Below are 12,915 nucleotides of genomic sequence, written 5' to 3'. Positions count from 1 at the left end.
TCACTGCTTCAAATGTGTTTCTTGTAAACAACATATTATAGAATTCTGTTTTTTAATCCACTCTGCTATCAGCTTCTGTTTTATAGAATAGTTCATCCTATTCACATTCAGTTACAATTGTAGAACACTTTCATCCATCCTATTTTTCCTGTTTACACTTTGTTTTCTCCTTTCACTCTGTCCCTCCTTACCAGTCTTGCTTCTGTCTGCCATCTGCTTCAATCTTCCCTTCCTTTTAAATCAGCCCCCCTTTCTTTCTCCTTCCTCCTCCTGTTTTGGCCCTCCCTTCTATCAGCACACACTTTTCCTTTCTTTCTCCTACCCTATACAGTAAGATAATTTTCTATACCAAATAAATGTGAATATCATTCCCTCTTTAAACCAAATCCAGTGAGAGTAAGGATTAAATAATGCTTACCCGTCCCTTCCTTCCCTCCACTGTGATAGATCTTTTCTACCTCTTCATGTGATTTAACTTACCCTGTTCTCTTTCTTCTTTCCCAATACAATTCTTTTTTTTCACCCTTCAAAATTTTCTATATCACGAACTCAAAATCAACTTATACCCATATCTTCTTATGTATGAATACCCCTTTTAACTGCCCTAATAAAGATACAATTTTCAAGAGTTATAAGTATCATCTTCCCATGTGGGGATAAAAACAGTTTAACCTTATTTAATAACATATTTTTGTTTGTTTTATTTCATGTTTGCCTTTTTATACTTCTCTAAAATCTTATATTTGAAGATGAAATAATCTGTTCACCTCTGGTCTTTTCATTAGGAATGATTTAAAGTCCCCTATTTCATTGAAGATCCATCTTTTCCCCTTAAAGATCATGTACAGTTTTTCTGGGTAGTTAGTCCTTGGTTATAGTCCAAGCTCCTTTGCCTTCTAGAATTTCGTATTCAAAGCCTGCTGATTCTTTAATGTAGAAGGGGCTAAGTCCTATGTATTCCTGACTGTGACTCTGTGATATTTGAACTGTTTCTTTCTGACTGCTTGCAGTATTTTCTCCTTAACCTGATAAGTCTGGAATCTGGCTACAATGTTCGTTGGAGTTTTCATTTGGGGATCTCTCTCAGGGGGTGCTTAATGGATTCTTTCAAACATGATTTTACTCTCTGGTTCTAGGTAAACGTGACAGTTTTCCCTGATAATTTCTTCTAAGATTCTGTCCAGGCTACTTATTTAATCATGGCCTTCAGGTAATCCATTAATTCTTTTTTTTTTAATGCTCTATTAACTTCTGATTTACAACATTCATTTCCACCAGATTTTGAGTTACAAATTTTCTTCCCATTTTTCCCCTACCCACAGGCCCAAAATAGCAGTCCCACAGGTTATCCCCTCCTGTAATCTGCTCTCTCCCACATTTTCTTCCATACCCCTTTCTACTTTTCCAGTGGATCTCTGTGCCTCAGTGCCTGTATATCTTATTTCCCAATTACAAGTGACATGGTATTAATAATAGTATATATATATATATATATATATATATATATACACATATGTATATATATATACACAGAGACATATATTTACATGTATATATATTTGAATATTTGATTTTAAAACTTTCAATTCCAGATTCATTCCCTCCCTTCCTTGTCACTCACCCTTACTGGGAAGATATGCAGTTCAGTATAGGTTGTACATGTATGGCTAATGTAAAACAATAACATAGTAGATATCTTGTAAAAGACTGACTATATTTCCCTCCCTCCTGTCCCACCTCCCACTTGTTTTATTCTCTACTTTGATCCCGTCTATTTTCAAAAGTGAGTGCTTCCAACTTCCCTCCCCCTCCAGCCTACCCTCCCTTCTATCATCCCCCCTCTCATCCCCTTCCCCTCCCCATTCTCCTGGAGGGTGAGATACCCTATTTAGTGTGTATCTCACTCCCTCCTCAAGCCAAATTCAATGGGAATAAGGTTGACCCATTCCCTTTTGCCTTCCTATCCTTCCCCTCCATTGTAACCATTTTCACTTGCCTCTTCTGTATGAGATAGTTTACCCCAATCTGTCTCTCCCCATCTCCTCTCATTGAATTCCTCTCACCTCTTAATTTCACCTTTTAAGTATCATTCCTTCCTGTTAAATTCATCCTGTGCCCTCTATCTATGTATACCTGTAAACATATATACACACATTCACATACGTATTCATATGCCCATATACCATCATATATAAACAAATTATATATATAATCCCTTCAGCTACTGAGAAAAGTTTCATAAGTTACAATTATTGTTTTTCCGTGTAGGAATGTTAATAATTCAACTTTGATAAGTTCCTTATGATTCCTTTTCCCTGTGTAACTTCTCATGCTTCTCTTGCTTCTTGTATCTGAATGTAAAATTTTCTATTCAACTCTGGTTTTTTCAGCAAGAATGCTTGAAATCCTCTATTCCACTGAATGACCATATTTTCCCCTGAAACATGATACTCAGTTTTGCTGGGTAGGTGACTCTTGGTTTTAATCCCAGCTCCTTTGCCCTCCGGAATATCGTATTCCAAGCCCTTCTATCCTTCAGTGTCGAAGCTGCCAGATCCTGGGTTATCCTGATTGTGTTTCCACCATATTCAAATTGTTTCTTCCTGGCTGCTTGTAATATTCTTTCCTTAATCTGGGAATTCCGGAACCTGGCTATAATGTTCCTAGGAGTTTTCTTTTTGGGATCTTTTTCAGGAGGTAATCCATGGATTCTTTCAACCTCTATTTTGCCCTCTGGTACTAAACCATCAGGGCAGTTTTCTTTGAGAACTTCCTGGAGGATGATTTCTAGGTTCTTACTTTGGTCATGGCTTTCAGGCAGTCCAATGATTTTTAAATTATCTCTCCTAGATCTATTGTCCATGTCAGTGGTTTTTCCCATGAGATATTTCACATTGCCTTCTATTCTTTCATTTGTTTGGATCTGTTTAACAGCATCTTTATTTCTCATAAAGTCATTAGCTTCCATTTGCTCCAATCTAATTCTGAAGCAATGATTCTCCTCATTGAGCTTTTGAGATTCTTTTTCCATCTGCCAAATTTGACTTTTTAAGGCATTCTCCTCATTGCCTTTTTGGGCCTCCTTTGTCATTTGAGTCAGTCTGTTTTTTAAGGTATTATTTTCCTCAGTCAGGCTGCTGACTCTCATTTCATAATTTTCTTGCATTGTTCTCATTTCTCTTCCCAGTTTTTCCTCCACTTCTCTTATTTGGTTTTCAAAATCTTTCTTAAGGTCCTCTATGGCCTGTAACCAGCTTGTATTTTCCTTTGAAGCTTTTGGTGCAGGAGTTCTGACTTCACTGTTTTCCTCCTGTTCCATCCTTTGCTCCTTTTTGTCCCCTTCTGTCTGCTTTGTTTCCCTTGCCTGTTCATTTTTCCACTCAATTACTTGACTTTTGGGCTTTTTGACACAGTAGGACTCTGCCAACAGACAGGGGAGCTTTCGTCCCAAGTGCTGGGGTTTTCTCAGCTGTTGGAGGTATTAGATGGGTGCCCTCTCTGAGGTCTCCACATGCTCTGGCAAGCTGGACATACACCCCAGGACCTCCATCCTAGTCTGCAATCCATATCCAAGCAGTTTAAAGCAAGAGCAATTACCCCTCAGACTGGTGCTTGGTCCTCCTACACTCTGCAGGCCAAGAGATGAAGCTGCCAAGTGGCACTGACTGGCTGTGCCGGGGTCTCAGCGGCTTTTCGTCCTGGGGGTAAAGGCCACGCACCCCCACTTACTGGAACCAAAGTCCAGACTGTACTGACCTCTCACTTTTTCCTTTGTGTCTATGTGTTGATAAATCTGGAAATGACCACAGCTGCTGCTGATCTGGGGTCCCTCTGGCCAGCGGCTGGTCAGGCACGGCCTGGGGCTAAAGCCTCGGCATGGGGCTAGGCTCGGCTCCCAGAGCTCTGTGCTGGATTCCTGCTGGCCTGCCGTGCTTTACTCAGTGGGAGGTTAGCTTCTCCGTGTCATTTTGTGGGTTCTGTAGCTCCAAAGTTTGTTTATAGTCCCCTTTTTACATGGATTGCGGAGGGTGGAAGCTGGAGCTGTGGGAAGGTTGTGCTTCTAGTCCCTATCTTGGCTCTGCCCTAAACCATTAATTTTTAAATGATCTCTCTCACTCTATTTTCAGGGTCAGTTATTTTTCCAATGACATATTTTACATTTTCTTCCATTTTATTCATTCTTTTGATTTTTTATGGATTTTTGATATCTCATTGTCATTAGTATTCATGTACCTGATTCTAATTTTTAAGAAATTTTTTTATTCAGTTAGGTTTTGTATCTCCTTTTCCATTTGTCCAAATCTGCTTTTAAAGAGTTGTTTTCTTCAGAGAATTTTTTTTTCAATTTGGTTAATTCTGTTTTTAGGAGTTGTTTTCTTCTGTCAGCTTTTGTGCATCATTTTCCAAGCTGCTGATTTTTTTTCAGAATTTTCCAGCTTATTTTTCATTCTCCCCCATTTTTCTTCTTACCCTTTTACTTGATTTTTAAGATCCTTTTTGAGCTCTTTCAAAGGGATTTTTTTGGAGGGGGAGGGCACATAATATGGCAGAGTAAAAACAGGACTCAGCTGAACTTTCCCACAAATTCCTTCAGATACCTCTAGGGAGTGAATCTGAAAAGTTTTAGAGCAGCAGAACTCACAAGGAGACAGAGTGTTCCAGATTTCTAGCTCAAGACAGCCTGTAGGGTTGACAGGAAGGATCTATTGCCCTGGACTTGAAGAGGAACCCAGAACATGAAAGCTGGACAAGCACATATGTGACCATAGTAGATCTAGAGCAGACCCCAGGAGACTGAATCACCTGAAGCAGTGGTAATTCCAAGACTGCTAAGCATATGTCAGTGGTCAGTCAAAGCTGAGTGAGAGGAAGGTGCAGTCCTACAGAGGACCTGCAGCAGCAGCAGGTACTCCTGGGGCTATCAGCCCAAAGACTGAATGCTTAAAAGACACCTGTTTAAACTTTCAGGATCCAAGATGGCAGAGTAAACAGTAAGTGTTCCCATCCTTCCCCCCACTTTTTTTTTGCTTTTTGGAGGGGGAAGGCAGGGCAATTGGGGTTAAGTGATTTGCCCAAGGTCACACGGCTAGTAAGTGTTAAATGTCTGATGTCATATTTGAAATCAGGTGCTCCTGACTCCAGGACCTGTCCTTTGTTCACTGCACAACCTAGCCTCCCCTCCCATCCTCCCTTCTTGACCTTGATAAACACAGAGAATATTGTTCCAAGAGAAATCCTGAAATAGTGGATCCAGCAGAAAGAGCATGGCAGTCTTTTATCTTGGGAGGTTAGGGGTTAGTCAACAGCAAATACTTTTGAAAAGGGACAGGGTCAAAGGAAAAAATAGAATAAGTGTCTGGGGGCAGGATAGGATGGAAGGAAATAGAGTTAGTCTTTCAAAATGTGACCATTATGGAAGGGTTTTTCATAACTATACATGTATAATCTATATTAAATAGCTAGCCTTCTCAATGAGGGTGGGAATTTGGAAAGTAAAGTTTTAAAAAACAAATGTTTCAAAAATGTTTTTTATATGCAACTGGGAAATACGATATGGAAGCATAGGGGTATAGAAATGTATCTTGCCTACAAGAAAGCAAGAAGGAAAGGGATAAGGGAAGGGGGTGATAGAAGGGAGGACAGATTGGGATAAGGGTAATCAGAATGCATGCCATCTCACAATCGGGGAGAGGGGAGATATGGAGAGACAATTTGGAATTTAAAATCTTTGAAAATGAATGTGAAAAACTAAAAATAAATTAATTTATAATAAAAAAAGTACAAAAAGAGGAAAAAAAAACATACAATTGGCCAAATGGACATGGAGATACAAAACCTACCTGGAAAAAATAACTCCTTAGAAAGCAAAATTGGTTAAATGGAAAAGGAGGTACAAAATCTAACTGAAGAAATCAGTTCTTTAAAATAATGCAAATTGGGCAAGAAGCTAATGACTCCATGAGGCATCAAAAGTGTGTCAAGCAAAATATAAAGAATGAAAAAGTAGAAGAAAATGTAAAATATCTCTTTGGAAAAATAACTGACTTGGAAAATAGTTACAGAAGAGATAACCTAAGAATTATTGGTCTACCGGAAATTCATGATGAAAAGAAGAATGTGGACCATATCTTCCAACAAACCATCTAGGAAAACTGACCTGAGGTCCTAGAGCCAGAGGGTAAAATAGTCATCAAATCATCTCCTGAAAGACAGCCAAAATTGAAAAATACCAAAGAATATTATAGCCAAATTCCAGAATTAAACTAACCATCAAAGAACTCCCTAGGAAAAAAATTTCTAAGATCAGATGAATTTACAATGGAATTCTATTAAACATTTAAAGAGGAATTAATTCCAATACAGTTAATTCCCAAAGCTATTTGGGAAAACTGTCAAAGAAGGATTCCTGCCAAATTCTTTTCATGATACAAATATGGTACAGACATATAAACCAGAAAGAGTCAAAAAAGAGAAAGAAAATTATAAGCCAATTTCCATAATGAATATAAATTTCAAAATTTTATATAAAATATTAGCAAAAATATTATAGCAATGTATCATGAGAATAATACACTTTGATTAGGGAGGATTTATACCAGCAATACAAGACTGGTAAAATAATAAGGAAACTATCAGCATACTTGATCATATCAACAACAAAACTAAGAGAAACCATATGATTATTTCAAGTGATGCAGAAAAAGGTTTTAACAAAATACAAAAGCCATTTCTATTGAAAACTATGGAGAGCATAGAAATAAATGGAACTTTCCTTAAAATGATATGTACTATCTACTTGAAACCATCAGCATGTTTTATGTGTAATGGGAATAAGTCAGATACATTTCCAATAAGATCTGGGGCCAAACAAGGATGCCCATTATCACCAAAGTTATTCAATATGGTACTAGAAATATTAGTTTTAGTAATAACAGAGGAAAAAGAAATTGAAGGAATTAGAATAGGAAAAGAAGAAAATAAGTATCACTCTTTGCAGACAATATGATGATATGCTTATAGAATCCTAGAAAAGCAAGTAAAAAAAACTACTTGAAATAACATATAACTTTAGTAAAGTTGCAGGATATAAAATAAGCCCACATAATTCATCACCATTTCTACATATTACTAGCAAAGTCCAACAGTAAGAGAAAGAAAGCAAACTTCCCTCTCAAGTTACTGTATACATTATAAACTATTTAGAATTCTGCTTGCCAAAACAAACACAGGGACTATATGAACACAATTACAAAACATTTTTCACCCAAATTAAGTCAGATCTAAATAATTGGGAAAACATCAGTTCCTTGTAGGTAGGGTGAGCTAATATAATAAAAAATGACAATTCTACCTCAGTTAATTTACTTATTCGAGCCATGCCAATCAAATTACGAAAAAAAATGTTTTATAAAGCTGGAAAGAGTAATATCAAAATTCATTGGGAAGAACAAAAGATCCAAAATATCAAGGGAATTAGTGAAAATAAATTCAACAGAAAGAGACCTAGCCATACCAGTTCTTCAATTGTATTATAACACAGAAATCATCGAAACTAATTGGTACTGGCTAAGAAATGGAGGGGTAGATCAGTGAAATTAATTAGGTACCCAAGACACAACAGTCAGTGTTCATAGAAATCTACTTTGTGATAAACTCAAAGACCGCAGCTTCTGAGATAAGAACTCACTGTTTGGGGGCAGAGTCAAGATGGCTCCCACCTCCTCCAATTCATGTAAAAGGTGACTCTGAACAAACTTTGGAGCTACAGAACGCACAAAATGAAAAAGAGAAGCTAACCTCCTACTTAGGACAGCCCGGAAGGCTGCAGGAAGTGGCCAGATCAGCAATCTGGGAACTGAGCCCAGCCCTGTGAAAGCCTGAGGTTTTAGCCTCAGGGTTGCCTGACCAGCCACAGGCTGGAGAGACTTCAGATCATCAGCAGCTGTGGTGGTTTTTCAGAATTATCAACATATAGAGGGTAAGGAAAAAGTGAAATCAGTGCAGTGTGGACTTTGGTATTCAGTAGTCCTGGAGTGCAGTCTGGCCTTTATCCCCTGGAGGGAGAAGCTGCTGAGGCTCCATGGCTGTGCAGCTGCCACCACGTGGCAGCTTCAGCTCCTGGCCTGCAGATTGTAGGGGGACCAAGCAACCAGTCTAAGAGGTAATTGCTCTTGTTTTATCCTGCTTGGATCTGGATTGCAGTCTAGAGTGGAGGTCCTGGGATGTGTAAAAAGCTTGCCAGAGCTTGTGGAGGCTTCAGAGAGGGCACTAAACTAATATCTTCAGCAGCTGAGGAAACCCCAGCAATTTGGAATGAAGCTCCCCTGTCTCGTAGCAGAGTCCTACTGTGGCAAAAAGCTCAATACTCAAGTAGTTGAGTGGCAACATGAGCAGAAAAAGGAAGCAAAGCAAACAGAGCAATCCAACTTTACATTCCTATTTTGGGTACAAAAAGGATCAAAGCATGGGACAGGAGGAAGACAGCAAAGTCAGAACTCCTGCACCAAAAGCTTCCAAGAAAAATACAAGCTGGTTACAAGCCTTAGAGGATCTTAAGAAGGATTTTGAAAACCAAATAAGAAAAATGGAGGAAAAATGGCAAAAGAAATCAGAACAATGCAAGAAAATTATGAAATGAGAGTCAACAAACTGACTGGAGAAAACATCACCTTAAAAATAGACTAACTCAAATGGCAAAAAAGGCTTAAAAAGCCAATGAGGAGAAGAGTGCCTTAAAAAGCTGAATTTGCCAGATGGAAAAAGAATCTCAAAAGCTTACTGAAGAGAATCATTCCTTCAGAATTAGATTGCAGGAAATGGAAGCTAATGACTTTATGAGAAATCAAGATACTATTAAACAGATCCAAATAAAAAAAGTAGAAGGCAATGTGAAATATCTCATTGGGAAAACTACTGACCTGGAAAATAGTTCCTGGAGAGATAGTTTAAAATATGTTGGACTACCTGAAATCCACGATCAAAAAAAAAAGAACCTGGAAGTCATCCTTCAAGAAATTCTCAAGGAAAATTGCCCAGATATTTTAGAACTAGAGAGCAAAATAGATGTTGAAAGAATCCACTGATCACCTCCTGAGAAAGATCCCCCCCCCAAATAAAAAACAAACAAACTCCTAGGTATAGTATAGCCAGGTTCTAGAATTCCTAGATCAAGGAGAAAATATTACAAGCAGCCATGAAGAAACAATTTGAATATTGGGGATACACAATCAGGATAACTCAGGATCTGGCAGCTTCTACACTGAGGGATTGAAGGACTTGGAATATGATATTGTGGAGGTCAAAGGAGCTGGGATTAAAACCAAGAATCACCTACCCAGCAAAACTGAGTATCATGTTTCAGGGTAAAATATGGTCATTCAGTGGAATAGAGGAATTTCAAGCAATCTTGATGAAAAAAAAAAACAGAGTTGAATAGGAAATTTGATACAAGAAGCAAGAGAAGTGTGAATAGGTAAACATGGAAAAGATATCATAAGGAATTTATGAAAGTTAAAATATTTTAATTCCTACATGGGAAAATGATATTTCTATCTTATGAAACTTTTCTCAGTATAAGAATAGTTGAAGGGTATAGAAATGTGTGTGTATGTGTATATATATATATATATATGTGTGTGTGTGTGTGCATATATATATATACATATATATGTATATATAGGAGGGTTTATGGGCATATGAATACATATGTGAATGTGTGCATATATGTATACAGGTACACATAGAAAGAGGGCACAGAACCAATTTAATAGGAAGGGATGATACTTTAAAGGTAAAATTAAGATGTAGGAGTGTAATATAATGAGAGGTGATGGGGAAAGACAAAATTGCCTAAACTAGCTCATATAGAAGAGGCAAGGTGAAACGGTTACAATGGAGGGGAAGAACAGGAAAGCAAAAGGGAATAGGTCAACCTTATTCTCATTGAATTTGGATTAGGAAGGGAATGACATACAGAGTAAATATAGTATCTTACCCTACAGGAGAGTGGGCGGGGGGCAAGGGGATGAGAGGGGGGATGATGGAAGGGAGGGAAGGTAAGGGGGAGGGAAGTTGGAAGCACCCACTTTTGGAAAGGGACAGGATCAAAGTAGAGAATAGAACAAGTGGGAGGTGGGATAGGAGGGATAGATATATAGCCAGTCTTTTACAGTATATCCACTATGAAAATGTTTTGCCTAGCTCCACATGTACAACTTGTATTGAATTGCTTATCTTCCCAGTAAGGGTGGGCGACAAGATAGGAAGGGAACGAATCTGGAATTAAAAGTTTTAAAATCAAATGTTTAAATACACACACACAGGCACACACACACACACATATATTTATATAATCAATATTGTTTTTCATGCAACTGGGAAATAACATATACAGGCAATGGGTTATTAGAGATCCACCATGCCCTACTGGAAAATTGGAGGGGGTATGGGAGAAGATATGGGAGAGAGAAGATTGGAGGAGGGGATATCCATTGGGATTGCTATTTTGGGGTGGTGGAACGGGGAGTAAATTTGTAACTCAAAATATTGCAGTAATGAATGATGTAAACTAGAAGTTAATAATGCATTTGATTAACAAAAAAGAACGATCTGTTTGACAAAAACAACTTGGAAAACTGGAAAATATTATGGCAGAACCTGGGCATAAATCAACGTCTGACACAGTATACCAGAATAGAATCCAAATGGATGTATGATCTAGGTGTAAAAGTTGATACTATAAACAAAGTAGGGGAGCAAGGAATATTTTATCTGCCAGATTTACTAAGAATGGAGAATTTGTGACCTAATAAGAGATAGAGAACTTTATGAAATTCAAAATGGATAATTTTTATTACATTCACTGAAATTTTTTTGCACAAACACAGCCAATGCAGCCAAGATTAGGAGGGAAGCAGGTAACTGGGAACTAATTTTTACAACCAGTGTCTCTTATAAAGGTCCCATTTCCAAAATATCTGTAGAATTGAGTCAAATTTATAAGAATACAAGAAATTCTCCGGTTGATAAATGGTCAAAGATATGAACAAGCAGTTTTCAGAGGAAGAAATTAAAGGTGTCTTTGAGTCATGTAAAAAATGCTCGGAATCACTATTGATTAGAGAGATGCAAATCAAAATAACTCTGAAGTATCACATCGCAACTATTAGATTGACTAACATGACAAAACAGGAAAATAATAAATGCTGGAGAAGATGTGGGAAGTTGGAACATTTCATTGTTGGTAGAGTTGTGAGCTGATACAACCATTCTGGAGAGCAATTTGGAACTATACCAAAAGGGCTATAAAAATGTGCATACCCTTTGACCCAGCAATACCACTTCTACACCTGTAGCCCAAAGAGATCATAACAATTGGAAAGGGTCCCATATGTACAAAAATATTTATAGTATCTCTCTTTGTGGTGGCCAAGAACTAGAAATTGAGGGGATGCCCATCATTTGGGGAATCGCTGAACAAGTTGTGGCATATGAATGTAATGGAATACTATTGTGCTATAGAAAATGATGAAGAAGAATACATCAGAAAATCCTGGAAATACTTATATGAACTGATGCTGAGTGAAGTGAACCGAACCAGGAGAACATTGTTCACAGAAACAATCACTGTCTGAAATGACAGATTTTGATAGATTTAGCTCTTCTCAGCAATACAAGGACCTAAAAAAAATTCCAAAGGAATCATGATTGGCAAATGCCATCTACTTCCAGAGAAAGAACTATGTAGTCAGAATGTAAAGCAAATCAGACTGTTTTCTTTTTTGTTTTGTTTTGTTTTCTTTCCTATGGTCTCTCCCATTTGTTGGAATTCCTCTATGCAACATGACTAATGTGAAAATGCACTTAATAGGAAAGTATGTGTAGAGTCATATCAGATTGCATGCCATCTTGGGGAGGGAGGAAGAGAAAATTTAAAACTTATGGAAGTGAATGTTGAAAACTAAAAATTAATTAATGATTTTTAAAGAGGACTTTTGGTATTTGAGGCCAATTCACTTTCCAATTTGAGAATTTACAAGTAAGCATTTTGACATTATTGTCCTCTTCTGAGTTTGTGTTTTGATTTTTCCTGTCTAAGTATTTTTCAACGTTCAGGGCTCTCTTCTGTTTCTTACTCATTTTGCAACTGATTTCATGACTTTTAAAATTGAGATCACTGTCATAAACTTCTTATATTAGGGGCGAGTGGCTAAGGGCTTGGTCACTGTTTTTTCCCCATTCAGGTCTCAAGGGCTTGTTACTGGCACTAGGACTAACCTGGCCTAGTCTCATCTGTTTTGCCTGGGTTTGGGGACTCACAATTTGCCTTCTGTGCTGGTGCTGGAGGTCTGCTGGCCTGCTGAGCGATGACCAAGTATCCTTGGTTACTGATCTATGCTGTGGCTAAAGCCTCACTCTGACTTGCCCAGACCCTGTCTGCTCTTGGCTGTACTCCTCTTTTACTCAAGTGAGAGAAACCTTTCCTCTAGTCCTTCTAAATTTTCTTAAGTTGGACATTTTTTTCACTGTCTTTTTGTGGCTTCTGTTGGTCCAGAATTCATTCAAAGTCTTGACTTAATGTCTCCGAGGGACTAAAACTATTCTTTGACTTCAGTTCCTGAATCTGATGAAGCTTTAGCTCATAGCTAATATCAACTATAAGTCTTAGCAAATAAAGAGGCAATGGCCTAACTTTGAGCCAGTACAGGCTGGGAATGCTAAGGGATCATAGTATTTTAGTGCCTGGAGTATAAGGAGCTTTTCTGCTATAACAAAACTACAGTTGTTCGGCATGAATAAATAGCATAACTTCAGAAATGTCTGAGCCTTACAAAGTGACTTAAGCTCTCTCTGTAGAGAAAGACAGAGTGAGAGAGAGAGAGAGAGAGAGAGAGAGAGAGAGAGAGAGAGAGAGAG

Source organism: Petaurus breviceps, unplaced genomic scaffold (genome assembly GCF_028583685.1).
Source record: "Petaurus breviceps papuanus isolate PSGF00001 unplaced genomic scaffold, PetGlider_PUasm1.0 76, whole genome shotgun sequence".
Taxonomy (NCBI): domain Eukaryota; kingdom Metazoa; phylum Chordata; class Mammalia; order Diprotodontia; family Petauridae; genus Petaurus; species Petaurus breviceps.
Note: the sequence above shows the minus strand (reverse complement) of the source record.